An 18,289-nucleotide genomic window follows, 5' to 3' on the forward strand; every position below is an offset into this window, starting at 1 on the left:
CCCATTAAACCCTTCGTTAGCCCTCGGGACCATGTAGAACAAGGCTAACGCGCACACACTTGGTCAACTACTAAAATGGGGACATTACAGTCCACCCCCCTTGAAATTGCTTGTCCTCAAGCAATCTCAGTCCAGCCTGCTGAATAACCTGCTCACTCTCCCATGTAGAATCTTCCTCCGGCAGGTCTTTCCATTTGACCAAATACTCCTTCACTATCCTGTTTCTAAGCTTCCTCTCTCTGGTATCCACAATAGCCTCAGGTACTAACACAAGCTTCCCCTCCTCATCCAAAGGGGGTAAATCTGCAGAAGGCACTACACTCTGACCAATGGCTTTCTTAAGCCTAGACACATGAAACACATTGTGCACTCGATTGCCCTCTGGAAGCTCAAGCTCATAGGCGACTTTGCCCACTTTGCGAATCACCCTGTAGGGACCATAAAATCTAGGTTTCGACTTTTCAGCTCCGCTCTTCTTGAGCGATGACTGTCTATATGGTTGTAGCCTCAAGTAAACCATATCCCCTACCTCGAAGCTACGCTCTATTCGGTGCTGATCAGCATACAATTTCTGTTGATTCTGGGCCTGTTGTATATTCTCTTTGAGCACTTTCAGGATGTCCTGACTATCCTGCAATAAGTTTTTGGCTTTGGGCACTCTACTGTCCCCCAAAACTAAATCCATGAAGCTAGGTGCTTCATAACCATAGAGTGCCATGAAAGGAGTCATCTTGATGGACATATGATAAGTGGTGTTATAACAATACTCTCCCATATGCAACCATCTGATCCAAGCCTTTTGTTGTGTAGTTACATAGTTCCTCAAATATCCTTCCGCCCATTTATTCACAATCTCTGTTTGCCCATCTGTTTGCGGATGATAACTAGTGCTAGGTGTAAGATCTGTACCACACAACCTAAACAAATCTTGCCAAAAAACACTCATAAACTTACTATCCCGGTCGCTGACAATGAATCTGGGCAACCCATGTAACCTGAATATCTCTTTAAAGAAAAGATCTGCCACCTGTGTTGCTGTGTAAGTGGACGAAATAGCAAAGAAGTCAGCAAACTTCGTCAAGCGGTCCACCACCACATAGATGCAATCCCTTCCCTGCACTCGTGGTAAACCAGTGATGAAGTCCATCGAAATACTTTCCCATTTCCTATCAGGAATGGGCAAGGGCTGTAATAAACCTGCAGGAAATGTGTGTTCTCCCTTATTCTGTTGACAAACCATACACTCCCTGACATACCTCTGAACATCATCCTTGAGCCCTTTCCATGAAAACCGCTCTCGGATCTGCCTGTAGGTCTTGAAGACCCCTGGATGTCCTGCTGTGGGTGCATCATGAAATGCCTTCAATATCGCCTCTCTCAAATGTGATGACGGAATCAAATAAACCCTGTCCTGAACTCTGATCAATCCATCTATCACCTCATAGCGATCATCCTGTATGGTACCTGAAATCAATCCAGAAGCCCAAGCATCTCTGACATACTCTGCTATAATCCGATCTCTCCAATCTCCTGAAATCTCTGCCAGAGCACATAAGTGAGGTCTCTGAGATAAGGCATCAGCCACCACATTTTTCTTACCTTTGACAAACTCTATGTCAAAGTCATAAGCCTGCAATTTAGTCACCCATTTTTGTTGCCGGTCATTAAGATCACGCTGGCTCATGAAGTATTTAATACTGTTGTGATCAGTCTTGATCACAAAACGTCCACCTACCAAATATGATCGAAATTTGGCCAATGCATGCATTATGGCCAACATCTCCTGGTCATAGACAGAATAACTTTTCTCAACTCCTCGGAGCTTCCTACTCTCGAATGCAATGGGATGCTTCTCCTGCATCAATACTGCTCCAATCCCATCACCTGATGCATCACAATGAAGCTCAAAAGGCTTTGTGAAATTCGGTAGAGCTAGAACTGGACATGAAGACATTACCTGCTTGAAATGCTCAAAACACCTCTGTGCTGCCCCTGTCCACACGAAGGCTCCTTTCCTGGTAAGATCTGTCAAGGGTGTAGCAATCTGTGAGAATCCCTTAACAAACCTTCTATAAAAACCACATAAACCAAAGAATCCCTTAAGCTGTGTAAGGTTTGTGGGAGTAGGCCACTCTACAATAGCTCTAATCTTTTCGGGATCAACCCGAACGCCATCTGCACTAATGATATGCCCCAGGTAAAGGAGCTCAGTCATGCCAAACTCACATTTAGATTCCTTGGCATACAATGACTCTCTCTCCAGAATAGATAACACCTCGTCTAGATGATGTAAGTGCTCCTCCCAGGTCTTACTGAAGACCAAGATGTCATCAAAGAAGATCAAGACAAATCTCCTCAGCTGCTTCCTGAATACCTGGTTCATACAACTTTGAAATGTAGCAGGTGCATTGGTTAGACCAAATGGCATAACCATGAACTCAAAGTGGCCATAGTGACATCGGAAGGCTGTTTTCTCAATGTCCTTTGCTCTCATCCTGATCTGATGGTATCCAGATCGCAAATCAATTTTGGTGAAGGAGCATGCCCCATGCAACTCGTCAATCAGCTCATCAATCCTAGGAATGGGATACCTGTTTTTAATTGTTTTCTTATTCAATGCCCTGTAATCGATGCACATGTGCATTGTCCCATCCTTCTTCTTTACCAATACTACTGCTGAAGCAAAAGGGCTCTTACTGGGCCTGATATGCCCCATCTCCAACAAATCCTTAATCGCCTTCTCTATCTCATCCTTGTGTTTCTTAGGATGACGATAGGGAGTAATCATAACTGGTTTGGCTCCCTCCTCGAGCTCAATAACATGTTCCATCCCTCTGTCAGGAGGAACCCCATGAGGAATATCGCTAAATACTTTAGCGTGTCTATCAAGTATCTTTTGGACATCTAGTGGATGACTCTTTTCTTGTGGCTCTGGTGAAGTTGGCATAATGTGGCACTCTGCCGCCCACTCTATGTCATCATGACGAAAAAGTCTCTGCATTCTCCTCAAGGACACTATTCTGCAACCTCCATCTGAAAGCCCTCTAAGTACCACAGTTCTCCCCTCATGCTGGAATCTCATCTCCAATTTTGCTAGATTGAGTGTGAACTCAACTAGTGAAGCCATCCATGTCATGCCGAGGATGACATCATAATCTCCCATGTCCACAACATAGAACTCATCTTCCAACTCGTAGCCATCTCCAAACCTGATGCGAAGATTAGATATCTTCCGAGTGCATAATAACTTATCACCATTAGCCACCATGACTCTAAACCCATCATGCTCCTCTGTCTGTAACCCTCTCCTGGCTACCAACTGTGCATCTATGAAGTTATGTGTAGCCACAGTGTCAATAAGAGATATCACTTTCTGCCCCTGGATAGTACCCCTGACCTTAAATGTGATTGCCTTTTGGGCCCCTGTCAAGCGTGCAAACGATCTATCATCCTTAGGAATGTTGCTCTCCTCTATAGTGTTACCCTCATCTGAATCAGAGTGCTGATCCTCCCCTTCTGACTCTGACTCTTCTGCTGAAAAATACTCCATTTGATTTGCCTTAGCCTTGAGAGAACATTTATGAGATAAGTCCCAAGGCTCTCTACAATGGAAGCACAGCTTCTTCTTTCGAAGTTCATTCAAGGTTTCATTGTCTAGTCCTTTTGATCCTTCTTTGGGTTTGCTATACTCTTTCTGAAATGATTTTTTGTCTTTGTCCTTGCGGTAGGAAGAATCTGTTGAATGGTTTTCTCCTTTGTATACTGAAGGGGCTAAATCTCGTGCCTTTTTAGTTGCTTCAGCTAACGTGAGTGGATCATGTCCCTTCACCCAACCTCGTTATGGATCAGCAAGACCATCACAAAATAACACCACCAATCTCCTAGGAGAGATATCAGTAACAAGTACAGACAAGCGCTGAAACTCGGCAATTTAAGCATCCACAGAACCTGACTGTTTTAATTGTGCTAGCTCCTTGAAATGTAACTCGGGATCCTTAGTGTCAAATCTCCCAATCAATGTTTCGGTGAATTCCTCATAGGATGTAATCTGATTATGCCCCAAAGTCACCATGCCATGATGCCACCATTCATGTGCAACGCCATCCAAGTGCATAGCCGCATACTTGATAGCCTCCTCCTCAGGCATAGGATTAAGCTGCAAGTATGTATCTACCTTCTGCACCCAAGCTCGTGCAGTCATCTTCCCTGAAGCATCATAATAAGGTAAAGAAAGTTTTCCAACTTTCTTCCTCAGCTCAAAGTTTTGATTCCTCCCTCCTGCTTTAGGCATGTGTCTCATCCTCAAGTCCATATAATCTCTAAGAGAAATATCCGCCTGAAACTCTGGTCCACTAGCCTCCCAGTCCCTCCTGAACTGATCCTGTAACTCGGTAATCTGCGGTTCATTTACTGGATGAACCGGATCTCTGGGTGGAAAAGTGGGTAGAAGAGGTCTCGAGCTCACAGTCCGTGCTGGGCGTGCAACGTGTCTAAAGTTATCAGCCTCATTCCCATTGTTGCCGTGTCCATTATTACCATTAATGTTATTCTCAGGACCATTGTTGTTGCCTTGGCCTTCATGGTTATTGTTTCCCCCGTTGTTATTGTTTCCCTCGTTGTTATTGTTTCTGTTGTTGGCATCACCTAGATTAATATTGACACCCATCTGTCTAGCCATGAGCTGCAACATCATGTCCATTCGCCTATTATGCTCCTGCTGCATACGCTGCCCCTGCTCTAATGTATCCAATAACTGTCGGAACAGTACCTCCCCTTGATCTGGACCAGCATTTCTGCCTCCGCCTAATCCTGTATTCCTGTCATCTCGATCACCCATATTATTGTCCTGATCACAGAATATCTCCTCTGTGTCTGTATGGTTGAATTCAATGTCCCCCTGCACGGATGTACTAGACTGTTTGCTTTGCAAGTCTGAAATCCTATTTTGTCTTGCTCTGGTATCGCGGAAATTATAAGACCCCTGTCGCATGCTCAAACATAAATGCTTAGCCTGTGTTTTTTTTACTTACTTTTTCCCTCTATCCGGCTGTTCCAAATTCCCTATAAGACCTCCATAGGATGGCAGGACTTATAGCTCTGATACCACTGTAATGGGCACCCCTGGATGTCCCAAAAAAACTAAACCAAATTGCTGAAAGGAATTATGTCAAACAGTTTGCATTCAACTTCTTATTTCTCCGTTTAATGTTTTAAACCCCTTATAATTCTGGAAATCAAACATTTATTGTTTGTTGTGTTTCGTGCATGGAATTGGTATCATACAACATAAACAAGAAAGCAACTACAATGATATGCAAAGTGGAAATGAACTGTTGCTAATAAAATGTTATTTTCAGAATTCATAAAATCAAATACATAGCAGATTTATCAACTCACTAATTACTTCAGCAATATTGTCATAATACTCCAGCCCATGCTTACAAACTTGCTGCTACAATACTTTTTCCTCCAATTAGTCCACTACCTTCATAATACCATTCCCTCCAAGCGGCATAAGCGTCGGACAAGTAGTGAAGAAGATATGAGCAAAATATCAAATCTGCCTGTAGCCGGAAATGCAACTAAACTGCCTGATAATGAAGCCAATAAGAAAGAATTCCAAAGGCCAAACCCCAAGGGAATGACGTCTAGAATGTTACAAGAGAGGATAAACGTCCTCAAATGCCAAAAACAAAGCTGCAACTCACACACCAATTTCTTCTCATATTCAACCTCTCTAATGAAGCCACAAATGCTTCCTTTTATTCTATTCCCACAGGTCCCCTCAACTCATATGGGCAATGTGGGATAAAAGATGTGTAATATAAAACATATATTAAAATACCTCTTATGTCTCCCTTGGGTACACATCACCATAAAATAAATATTAAAGTAACACTTTAATATTTTACAATTAAATTAGACGTTACTTTAATAAAACTTCAGGCATTAAAATGTATTAGCAATCGGACTCCGAATAATGCGAGTGATAGCTCATCGGAAAGCTCTCACCGAGGAGTATCGAATCCAATCACCAAAATTGACCTGCACTGTGTCCTGCCGACTTACTTAAAATAGTAAGTATGCCTGAAACTGAGTAAATCAACTTCATTTTGGCCCAAACTAGAAATGACTAGGCCAAAACACTCCAAGATCCCATTAAACCCTTCGTTAGCCCTCGGGACCATGTAGAACAAGGCTAACGCGCACACACTTGGTCAACTGCTAAAATGGAAAAGATTGAAGTAGGAAAGTTGAAGTTGCTTGAGGAGAAAAAGAAGCCAAAAGAAGAAAAGACAAAATAGGAAAGGAAAGAAAAAGAGGAGAAGGAAGAAGAAGAGAGAAAAACAAGGGAGACAATAGAGAAGAAACAAAAGGAAGATGAGACTAAAGTGTCTAGTTCATCCACTCCACTATCTCTTGCCAACTATATAGGTGATGATGATAATTAATTTGAATTGATCTCATCTTTGACCAAGTTGATTAAGAAGAACAAGAAAATCAAGAGTCTACAAAGGACATTAATGGAGGTGATTGACAGATTGCATAGTACTCTGGTAGCCAAACATATAGAAGTAGACCCTAAACAAAGATCCAAAGCAACAGCAAAATCTTTTGATGATGAATTTATATATTTGTTAAGTGTTGTAGAGTCTAAGGCTCAAATTTCTCATGATGCTAATATTTTTAGCACTATTTGTCAAAACATAAAGAATGATTTGCTGAGTCTTGATACTTGTAACAGGGAAGTTCGAAGATGTCAATGAGATGGCAAGCTATTGTAAATAAAATGTACTTTATCTCAAAAGTTGGCTAAATATTTGAATAATAATATTGAAGTGAAGTTGAGTGAGCTAGAAACCATGACAAGTCAGTTACAACAAACCTCTCTAAAGTTGATGATTTTGAAGGACAAGTTGCCAATGTTCACACTGACATCAGGAAACTACAACTTGAAAAAGAGTAAATTTGTAGAAGATTATTAGATTTTGGGGAATCTATAGCTCTAAAATTTTTAGCCATTGAGAGACAATTGGAGGAATGTGTTAAAACAAAGGACACTTATTCCAATTTCATATATTCTAACCTTAATGCAGGTGAGATTACATCATATGCCTTATGTGCAATTCTCACTACTTTCAAAGCAGCCAAGGACACATGGAAGAAAGGTATGGATGGTCTAAAGGAAAATTTTGATGATTGTATGAAGATGATATTAGCTTGAGGTAGTGAGACAAAATTTTTGACAAGTTTTAATAGTTTTTGACAGTAGTTAGACATAACTTTTTGACTGTTATTTTTTTTGTACATTCTGACCTTTGTCATTGGTGTTAAAGGGTGAGAAGTTGTATGAGAAAATTGTAAGTAATTTATGAATTTTTTAGTCATATCAAAAGGGGGAGCATTTGCAATAAATGAAGATGGAGCATTTGTAATAGATGGTAAGTATAGTAATGTTGTAAGTCTTGGTAAAGTTTTGATACTTAACCTATTATCCCTACTTTATTTCCATCAATGCCAAATGAATGGGGGATTGTTGTCAATTGGCTATATGTAGATACGTAAATGTTTTCACTAATGGCAACACATGATGTACATGCTTGTAGTAAACCTCAGAAATAAAGATACTTATCTTTTTGGTACTCAGAAAATTGTCTAAGTATGAAAATGGTTTACAACAATGTATTGTTTTGTATGCAACTTGTTTCAGATGTCATACTATGACTAGAAAGGTTAAATGGAGGAAGAAAAAAGTGAGCTAAACATGTGTTTAACATTGCTTATAGGAATAGTAACTCTATCACTTTTTATTCAAGTTCTAGTGAATGCAGTTATGTGTTTATCAGACAGGAACAGAGAATAGTATTTGAAGTATAACTTGTTTATATGATGTTATTTTGACAAAGAATTTATATGGAAATAGTATACATGTTGATGATGATTTTCATAGTCGTGGACATCAGTACAGATAGTAGGAAGAACAAATATTTAAGATTTACTAGTATAACTATGTATAGAACAATAGAATGAAAGGTAAAGGAATTATTTTGTTTACAAAATAATTACTTAACCAATTAGGGATGACATCCTAGATGTCTATTATAAGTTGGAAAGTTTATTTTGGTCCTAGCTGACCTAATAAAAATTTGTAAAAAGGCATGGTATTTATACAAATACATCTTATGAGGTTATTAAGAAGTTATGTGTGAAAGTTGTGAATGCAAAGTTTTGTATCATATGCAAAAAGTGAGTTTTTGATAACCTAATTTTGTGATCCAAGATTGAGTTGAGGTCAAAGATCAGCTAGAAACAAGTGACGAAATCTATACTTTTGCATTTGAGGAACTTAAAGGATAAATTACTTGTTTGGGTAGTCAGCTCTTCTTGTAATTTAAAGTGCATGTTTGGGTAGTGAGCTCCTCTTGCATACATTGTACCACAACTCTTAATAGGGATTCAAAGTCTCCTAATAGGGACTCTTATGTACTAAATGTGTTTATAGACTCCTAATAGGGTCCATCCTCTAACAAGGAATATGTGTGTGTGTGTGTGTAACATTTATATATATATATATATATATATATATATATATATATATATATATATATATATATATATATATATATATATATATATATATATATATATATATATATATATATGTTACACACACACACACACACACACACACATGTATATATCTTTGTGGGCATCATTCCCACTGGGGTTTTTCTTAGCTAGGGGTTTCCCTAGTTAACAAAATATTTTGTTATGAGTTCTATTTGTGCATGGTTTCTCTTACTATTCAACATTACTTGTTTACTTTGTTATGTGTGGTTCAAAATAATAAATAATATCCAGTTGGTAACAAAATTTTGTAGAATTTTGATTCATTCCCAACCCCCCTCCCACCTACCCCAACACCCTCTCAGTATTTCCCATTTCTAATAGCTTATCTACTTTTGTAGACTTTAATAGACCATGGCCTAATAATTGGGAAATGTGTTAAATATATTATCGTGGGAAATTGCTATACTTGTTTTTGTGCTCCTTATACCCACTTTTCTACCTAGCACGAATTCATCAAATATTATGATTCATATATTATTTCCTATTTTTAATGGTCTAAAAGATGACAAGAGATTAAGGAATTTGAGAGATACCTCTTTCACCTATTTAATCTAGTTCTAATTATTTTCTCTAAGTATTATTTATTATTTGTTCTTTATTCAACAATAAAATGGAACAAAATGGAAAACAAATATAGTGTACATTTCATTTGATCTTTGAATCAATGGAAAACTCACAAGTACATGCATTAGTTTAGGTACTTAATTTCATTCCTCAAATTCATAAGTGTCTAGATATGTTTGAAGCCATATAATATCATGTGATGATATCATATTATTTAATCTAAAATAATTTTTGATACTTGAATTATTACCATAAACACATGTATCATCACCATTTGTCTAGATAAATTCTAGAAATAGAAGAAATTACTAAGAGGGATTGAGAAATTAATAAGCTTGGGAGATATAGCTAGGTTGACATTTATTTTAGTTAAAGGAATTCAAGTAAGACATTTATTACCATAAGCACATGCATCATCACCATTTTTCTAGATAAATTCTAGAAACAAAAGAAATTACTAAGAGGGATTGAGAAATTAATAAGCTTGGGAGATATTGGGAGATATAGCTAGGTTAACACTTATTTTAGTTAAATAAGTCCAAGAAAGACCTCTACATTAAATTCAAGGTATGGATTATATATTTTGTGAACATAAAATGTAGCTTTTTCAAGTCTAAATAATTATATAAACTTACATATATAATTAACTTTGTAATTATAAAAAATGTTAAAGCATACAAAGCATTTATGTGGATGCGGACATTATGTTCAATTATATATGGATTTTCATATATAACTAATACAAAGTGTACCTATAAATGTAAATGTAATGTGCATTCACACATGAGTGTATATATATATATGTGTGTGTGTGTGTGTGTGTGTGTGTATTTTCATATATTATAAATATAGTTATACCAATAATGTGCAAGCATGCACACGCAATCGCTAATTAGTGATTACTTGAATTTTATTTGGTTAAATATTGTAAAATTGATAGCACAACTATTAATAATTCTTTATATATCCTTTATAATTTTGTGTGTGTGTGTGTGTGTGTGTGTGTGAATTTATTAATAATTTGGTTGTCCAAAGTCAAATATTTGTAAGATAAATAAAATCAATTATAAAGACTATTTACATTAGTATATCATGCTTCCAACTAAGATTTTTTTTGGATATAATGTCTTAGAATTTAATATATTTATAATCTAATTATAAAGCTATAATGTAAGACAAGAAAATGAGGAAAATATGCATGCTAAAGTAACCACTAAACCTTAAAAACACACAAAATATATCCCTATTTTAACATTAGAGAAATTGAGAAAGAGCATAAAATATATACAAATAATACAATATAAACTCCCTCAATGGACTCCAATGCCCTTTGTAGCTTCTTGAATTTCCAAGTAGATCGATGTAGCTCCCATATTGATAATTATGAACTCAACTATGAAAGAAAATTGACAAAATAACAAGAAGATTTCAAAGATAGTGGTTAAGAGAGAATGAAAGAAATGATCTCAATTTATAGAATTTACAAGAGGAATTACTAATCAACAATTAAGTACATGCAAAAGATAAATTGACATAGACTATGACAATTGACAATGTCATAATTATTAACAACTAATGCCAATTGAAATGTAGAATTTAATAAATCAGTGAGTGAAAAATACACAAATTTTCATAAACTATTAGAATCTATGACAAATGGAAAAAGAAAAAGGGATTGTGGACACTAAAAAAAGAGAAAGTGGAGGCTAGAAAATAAGACACAAAGCAAAAATTAAGGGATAAAATCTCACTTAAAAATGAGAGAATATTAAATTATTAAAATAAAATAACTTTCACATTTAAGAGAATTATGATTTCTCAAATTAGGACCAATCAACTAATTCATTAATGTAGAATTAAATAATTGTGAGACCATGGGTAAAATGGATAAATAATTTAAATTTATTTATCAAAGATTAGGACTTAGGAATAGGGGATGAATTGATGGTTTAATTCTAGAGGGATGAATTGATGGAATGTTAATCAATTATGATGATATTGATGAGACAAAAGATTGATTTTGATGAATTTGATAATGATTTGAATTAATTTTGATACTTTTGAAATGGTTTTGAAAGTGATAGATTAGGTAAAAATGAGACAAATAAAAAAGAAATATTAATAATCGACAAAATTTTATTGTTTAATCGATGATGAAAGATGTGATAGTTTCAAATGACAAAGATCAAACTCATAATATCTAGAACATGTTAAAAAGAGGGGTCAGAGTTGGGCCATTTTTTAGTGTCCACAATATGATGCATATAAATAGGTGCTATCATGAAATCTTACTAAAGAAAATTCTTTGACCATTGATATATATTTGAACAATTACATAGTTAATTATGTAAAATCTTTCTATCACATCTTGATGTTAATAGAAAATATACTTACATAGATGTTTTCTTGTAAAACTATGTGGTGGTAATCTATTAATCTAGTTTCATCAAAATGGCATAGGTATGCATGCATGGTAGCCATTGTTAGCTACTCTTCATGTAATGGGTGGGGCTTCTCTTGTAAATGAACATGGAGCACTTGATTGGTTCAAATGTGAAGTATGAAATCATTTTGATGACACTTTTTCTTTTTCAAGTTTGTGAATAATAACATTTCACAACTATTCCCCATTCTAAAGATGAATCACATTATAAATAAGTATGATTTAGCTAATTGTGAACTAAAACTATTGTTATAAAGACTAAGTCCTTGTTGGAAATTGATCAATATTTCCATGAAAATATTTTCTATTACCAAAATTTCAAGTTTTGTAAGTCATTGATAAGATGTGATTAAGTTTAATTTTATTTCAAACAAATATTTAAGACTTCATTATGATAACAAATAGCAATAAATTATCCTTTATGGTTGATTCATTTCTTTATTTCATAGTTATGCCATTGTATATTATATGTTCTACAATGAGTGGTGCTACAAAAATACAATCAACAAAGTAGTGATTTCTTATGAATCTAATTATTATATGGATATAAGGATTACATTTTTAATGATTATAATTATATTTAATTAACACTAACATATAAATATGAGTATATGTACAATAAATATAGATTAAAAAAATATTTATTTGATATCAAATTTTTTTTATATTAATGTTAATTTAGGAAATTATGAATTATTTACAATTATCATGGATATGGAAATTTAATGTAGTGAAAAACTCAATAATTCTGGCAATATGCATTATCTTCAAGGTATGTGTAAATGTACTATTGTATATGGGTCAATTTTATGATTATCTATTGTTTCTTATCCATGTGAATCTAACCATCGATTTGCAATTTTGATCTAATGCAAATATGCCTTCTTATATCGAATTTTCTATAACCTATACTATTTGTTAATGATTAAGGATTGGTAGTATTTAAAAAAAAATTATTTAAGGTGATTATTAAATTGTAACATGAAAGCTAAATTTTTTTTATTATTTCTATATTTAGAATTGTTATGTTATTTGTTTATTTTTATCCTTCTTTATAAATACTAAATTTTAACTAATAATGCCCAATATCACCATTTTAATTTATTTTTTAAAATATAAATTTAAATATTATAAGAAATATGAATTTTCTCATTATTTCTAATTCTTAAATTATTCCAAATATAATAAAATAAATAAATAAATTACCCTTTAAAATTTAAGTTATAGAAATCATTTTTTATATTCTTACATATTGAACATTCAAAAATAAAATAGAATCAATATACACCATTTTCTATATGAGTTTGACCATTTTTTTATACATCTGAAATTAGAAACAAACTCTACATAGTGTGATAGTAATAATATTAATTATTAATAGTTTAAGAGAAAGTTTTTAAAAGTATTTTTAAGGAAAGCTTCGTTGAAAATAGAATCCTCCCAATGACTTTTTTTAATTACCAAAAATGACTGCTTCAAAATGGAAACTTCTTCATTTTTGTTGTCTCGTGCAACCATTGTTTCTCATATCTTACTCACTTGGAACCTTAAGTCACGATCCCAGTCCCAATTTGGGTGGATTCAATGGTGGAGTGATGCCATCATTCGTATTCTGAGATTTATTCACATTTATGGTAGACGATTAAGTAATAGAAAAGATCACATGAAACCACTACTAAAGATCTCTATATAGTTTGTAAAGCCCTTGCTATGGATCCATTTGATACAAATTTGTAGACCCGAATTGCCAACCTTCATTACCAAAAGCAAGTTGCAGATAGTTATGTTGTTCAGGGAGCATAAATCAAGGCCTACCTCCACTAGTTGGAGGGTGGTGATCAGGCTTCTAAAGGGTTTTTTCAAGCTCTCGAGGCTTTCCACTTTGCTGTGAGCATCAAATGTATCAATGAAGGACACAAAAATTTGTGTCACCTTCTTGATATTCTCTAGGATTTTGTGTGCCACTATGAGAAATTTTTTACTGCATAAGGTGCTTCTGCTATGTGGGATTAGATTCTACAAACTTGTATCACCACCACCCCCAATAGGTTTTCTCTAGAGTAGTATGCCTTTTGTGAGTAGAAGCTTACACTTGCTGATCTCAAAGAGGCTATTTTTCCATTGTAGATGATAAAGCCCCTAGTTATGACAACTTCCCTTGTGAATTTCATAAAGCCTTTTGGGATGACATTGGCATTCATCTACTCAAAGTTTATCTTGAAGCCTTTAACTCTCAATCCTTAGTGAGCATAATTAACAAGCATATATCAAATTCATACCTAACACTAGTGAACTTGAGGATATCTACAACTGGAGGCCCATCATAGTTTTGAATGTCTGCTACAAGATCATTGCAAAATCTCCCCCCCTTAAGATTTGACATCTCTTGCCTCAAATTGTGTGCCCTAAACAAACTAGCTTTATTCAGTCTAGGTATATTTTGGATAACATCATTTCTATTTGGGAAGGTATGGAATGGACATGTCAATCCAAACAACATGCTCCATTTCTCAAGATTAATTTTGCTAAAGCTTATAACCAAATTGAGTTTCCCTTCATCCTAGCCATCTTGCAAGGTTTGGGATTGGTCTTTCTTTCTTTCACTTCATGGAAATGCTTTTTGGGGATGACTCTGCATGTATTACCATTGATAGGTGATAGTCTGATGTCTCTGGGTTCTTCAAGTCTATTCACCAAGGGTGCCCGCTTGCACCTTCTCTTTATGTTTTGGCTATGGAAGGGTTTGGCTAAGTACTTGTTTAGCAATGTCATTTCTATGGGTTGGTGTGTGGCATCTCCCTCCCTGATTTGACAACCCAACTGGTTAATGGCCACTTTGTGGATGATTCCTTCCTCACACTAATTGAGGATTAGGAAAATGTTGTCAATGCCTTGCAAAGCCTAGAAACCTTATGTCTTGCCTCTATCTCTACTATTCAATGGCATACAACCCTTTGTTATAGGTAGTCTTTTCTACCTAGCCCACCATGGATTGCTTGATACCAAAGGAAATGGGTGCATCATGGAGAACCTTTTCTCTTTAATGGCATCCCTTTTATATTTCTCTCATGGAGATTTGGAATGTTGTTTTGGCTCGGATTGTGAAAAAATTAGAATATTGGATATTGCTCTAAGGTTCTGGCTGCCACTCATGTTTACTACTCCTCTTGTTGGGCTCCCTCTAAGGCTTCATATCTCAAGCTCAAGTGACTATTGAGGGATTTTCTCTAGGCCTCAAATGATTCTCATCATGGCTTCCATAGGTGGCATGGGACTATTGTTTTCTACCCAAAGAATCTAGTGGCCTTGGGTTGCTTTCTACCCAAAAGAAAGGCATTACCCTTTGTGTGAAGTGGGTCATTCAAGATCTCACTAATAATGAGGCCTTAGAAATTGTTTTGAGACATTGCATTTCTTTAGACCTCCTAGTTAACTGGCCTTCCTGGAAGGGGATTAACTTTCAAACCCTTCTTATCACCTCTAAACTTGTGCAAATTCAAGGTAATTTTGTTGCTAAAAGCATTTGGAAAGCCTAGAAAGTTGTCAAACCATGGCTTCAATGGGATAGCGATGGGTTTAGAGATGGTCTCTACATGAATCAACAAAACCTATGGTGGTCACCCTTATTTTCCATTCAAGGTGTACCTTTGACCAAAATCTAGGGTGCTAGTACTCTATGTTTTTTCAAATGTGGCATCAAGACACCTAAAGATCTTTTTTCTAGAATTACTATGAGCCTTCTCTCATGGGAGGACACACAAGTATAGTTCAGGCTTACCTATCCAGATTGGAACACATTTGATCTTCTAGTTTCTATGGTGCCTCCTCATATGTTGCACAAGCTTGGTATTCAGTCATCTCACCATGGTGGAAGGATTGGAATTGGTATCTTGCCACTCCAATGACTAGCTACAAACCTAAATTAGGTTATCATTATTTTGTCTCCTGCCTTCTTATGGTTGGTGTCCTCAACCAGTGCTGGCATTTCTAGTCTTCTCTAATGACACATAGTGTTAGGTTCACTATTGTATGGAAAGCTATTATTGAGTTGAGGATTTCTCATTTTTCTTGGTGCATCCCCTCTTTTAGGGGCTACCTCTGGACCCTTGGCTTTGACATTTGGGTGTTCCTAACTTTAGATGTCCTTTTTATGAGCAACCAATTTTTTTTTTCATATTTTTTGGTTCTATAGGCATGCTTAACATTACTAGCACTGGATTCATGATTTTTTCAAGTCATTTCACTCATAGGCCTTTTCTTGGCATATGGTTGTTCTGGGGGATTTGCCAAGGATCCCTTTTAAGTACTCTCAAATTTGGCATGCTTTTCAAACAAAAAATTGGTTGCCTCTTTGGAAATATTGAAATGTTATTTTATTCTCTCATAGCTTTCATGATATAAATTTTCTATGTATACTAAAGCCTGTATTTGTAACAATGTAATGATGTGGATTCATGTTTAGACTGACAAGATGGATTTGGAGGTGGCCCAATTCTAGGAGCTTCTTTCTCACTAGGGAAATGCTCCTTACATGGTGGCCAAGGTGTCACCTAACACTATCTCTAGAGGCTATATGCCACCTCGCAGTTGTAGTAGTTCTACTTGTTGCTCACACACCCCAAGGTCACAATCTCCATGTCATTCCCCTAGTAGCAGAATTGGTGGTCATCGCCACTCGACCTCACCTCCTTAGAGGTCAAGCTTAGGCTAGTCCCTAGTGGTTCCTCTAGTTTCACCTAATTCTAATTTTCCTTCATCTAGCTAGGACCCTAAATGGTCCTTTCCTCGACTCGATTTAGCTATCCCCCTTCCTAGGCTGTAGTGAGATAGAGATGTTACTGCTACTGCTACTAATGATGATGATGGCTAGCTTTCCCTAAGCCATCTCATTACCCCACAAATGTATGTAGTTTTGATGATAGAGATCCTCTTCCTCCAGGTGGCACTACCCTTGCATCTTGAAGGATTTTTATTGTTGTGGTTTGTTTTGATGTTTGGACTTTAGCCTCCCAGTTTTATATGATTTTTTTATGAGTAGATGAGTTTACAACCTTGGGCCATCTGAACTTATGTGGGTTGATCTTGTATCCCCCGACACCTCTTTCTATGAATATCTAACTTTAATATTTAATTAATAGAGAAGGGACTATTAAACAAAAAATAGCAAAATCTCTCAAAGTGCAACATCAAAAATGTGACAATTTTAAACATGTGAGCTAACACAATGTTTCTTGTGATGGTGATAACAAATCAAAGCTTCAATCTCACGTAAGAATGTGTCTTTTTTAAAGCTCCTTTATCCTATGAACACTTATGTTATTTATTGAATAATCTACAATGTTACCTTTTGATTTTTTATTCTCATTTATAATTCAATTTACATGAAAAAGCTAAGGGGTGATTTATTTTTATTATTTATTTATGAATAGCCATTTTATAAGCACAAATTTACAAAAAAATAAGTTGTGAAATATGAGAGAATTATATGAGAGTTCACATGATCTTAAGACTCAATACTATAACTATTCATCCAAAAGCTAGATAAAATAAGCATTAGTATGAATAAAAATGAGAGCACAATCTTAAGAATCAAAACTATAAGTATTAATATGAATAAAAGTGAGAGGATTGATATTTTTAGCAAGGGAAATTTGATGTAGGAGCATCTAGTGGTGTAAGGGAAATCCTGCATCGCCCAAAAATATGATTAATGTTAGATTTTGTTTAATGTGTCTTCATTTCTGGATACCCAGTAGGGTCAAATAGAGATTTTCACTCTCATAGTTCCACAATTGATTTTTTGGGTTAGAGTTTTTGAGCACCTTGGGATATGTGCCAATGTAAAAAAAAAGCTATTCTGTAATTGAGCCATAATTATGATGAGCTAAAGGATTTAAGTTGGAGAGATGATTATAATTGTAATTTAAAGCACTCCAAAAAAAGAATTAAGTCAAAAGGCTTTATAGTTTGAAAGTTCTTGTAGTTTTAAGTTGTCTAGAGACCCCCTAAGAGCACTTCAAAATCAGATTTGAGGCAGTAAATGGCCTCATATAGGCTCGAAAAATGGGAGACAAGAATAGCTAGTCCATAGGCTATAGAGCGCTTGGAGATGTAAACAGTTCGTTAATCAGAGTCCTAGATCAAAAGTTATGCCTCTCAAAAGTTGGACTTCCATTTTTGGATTCTTCTAGTTTTACACCAAGTTTTGATGTGTTTTCTAGAACCTTCAATTTTGGTAGTGGATGCCAAATGGAATATTCTAAAATGTATTCCCAAACCCTAAACCTAATTTGGATTACTTAATGTCATTTCTAGCATTGTAAATGTAGTTTTGGTGGAGTTTGGGAGAAGGTACTATGAGGAGGGTTTTTTTCTCTAGAATTAGACAACATCGTAAGCCCTAGGGAATGTCATTGAGTCTATTTTCATTGTACTGAATGTAATAGCATATCACTTCTAATAATAATATTTCCTTTTCTTGTTGTATTCATTTTGTCTTAGGTCATGTCCTCATCAAGTGGTATCAGAGCTAGGTTTTCTTGAGTGTGTAGATAGAGTGTCAACTATGAGACAACTTGCACTAGGACTATGTGGTTGTGGGTTTTGATATAGAAATAAGATGCCTCCATGAAGGGATCATGGTGGAAGGGT

Source organism: Cupressus sempervirens, chromosome 8 (genome assembly GCF_028749045.1).
Source record: "Cupressus sempervirens isolate cs-2001-9-10 chromosome 8, ASM2874904v1, whole genome shotgun sequence".
Lineage (NCBI taxonomy): Eukaryota > Viridiplantae > Streptophyta > Pinopsida > Cupressales > Cupressaceae > Cupressus > Cupressus sempervirens.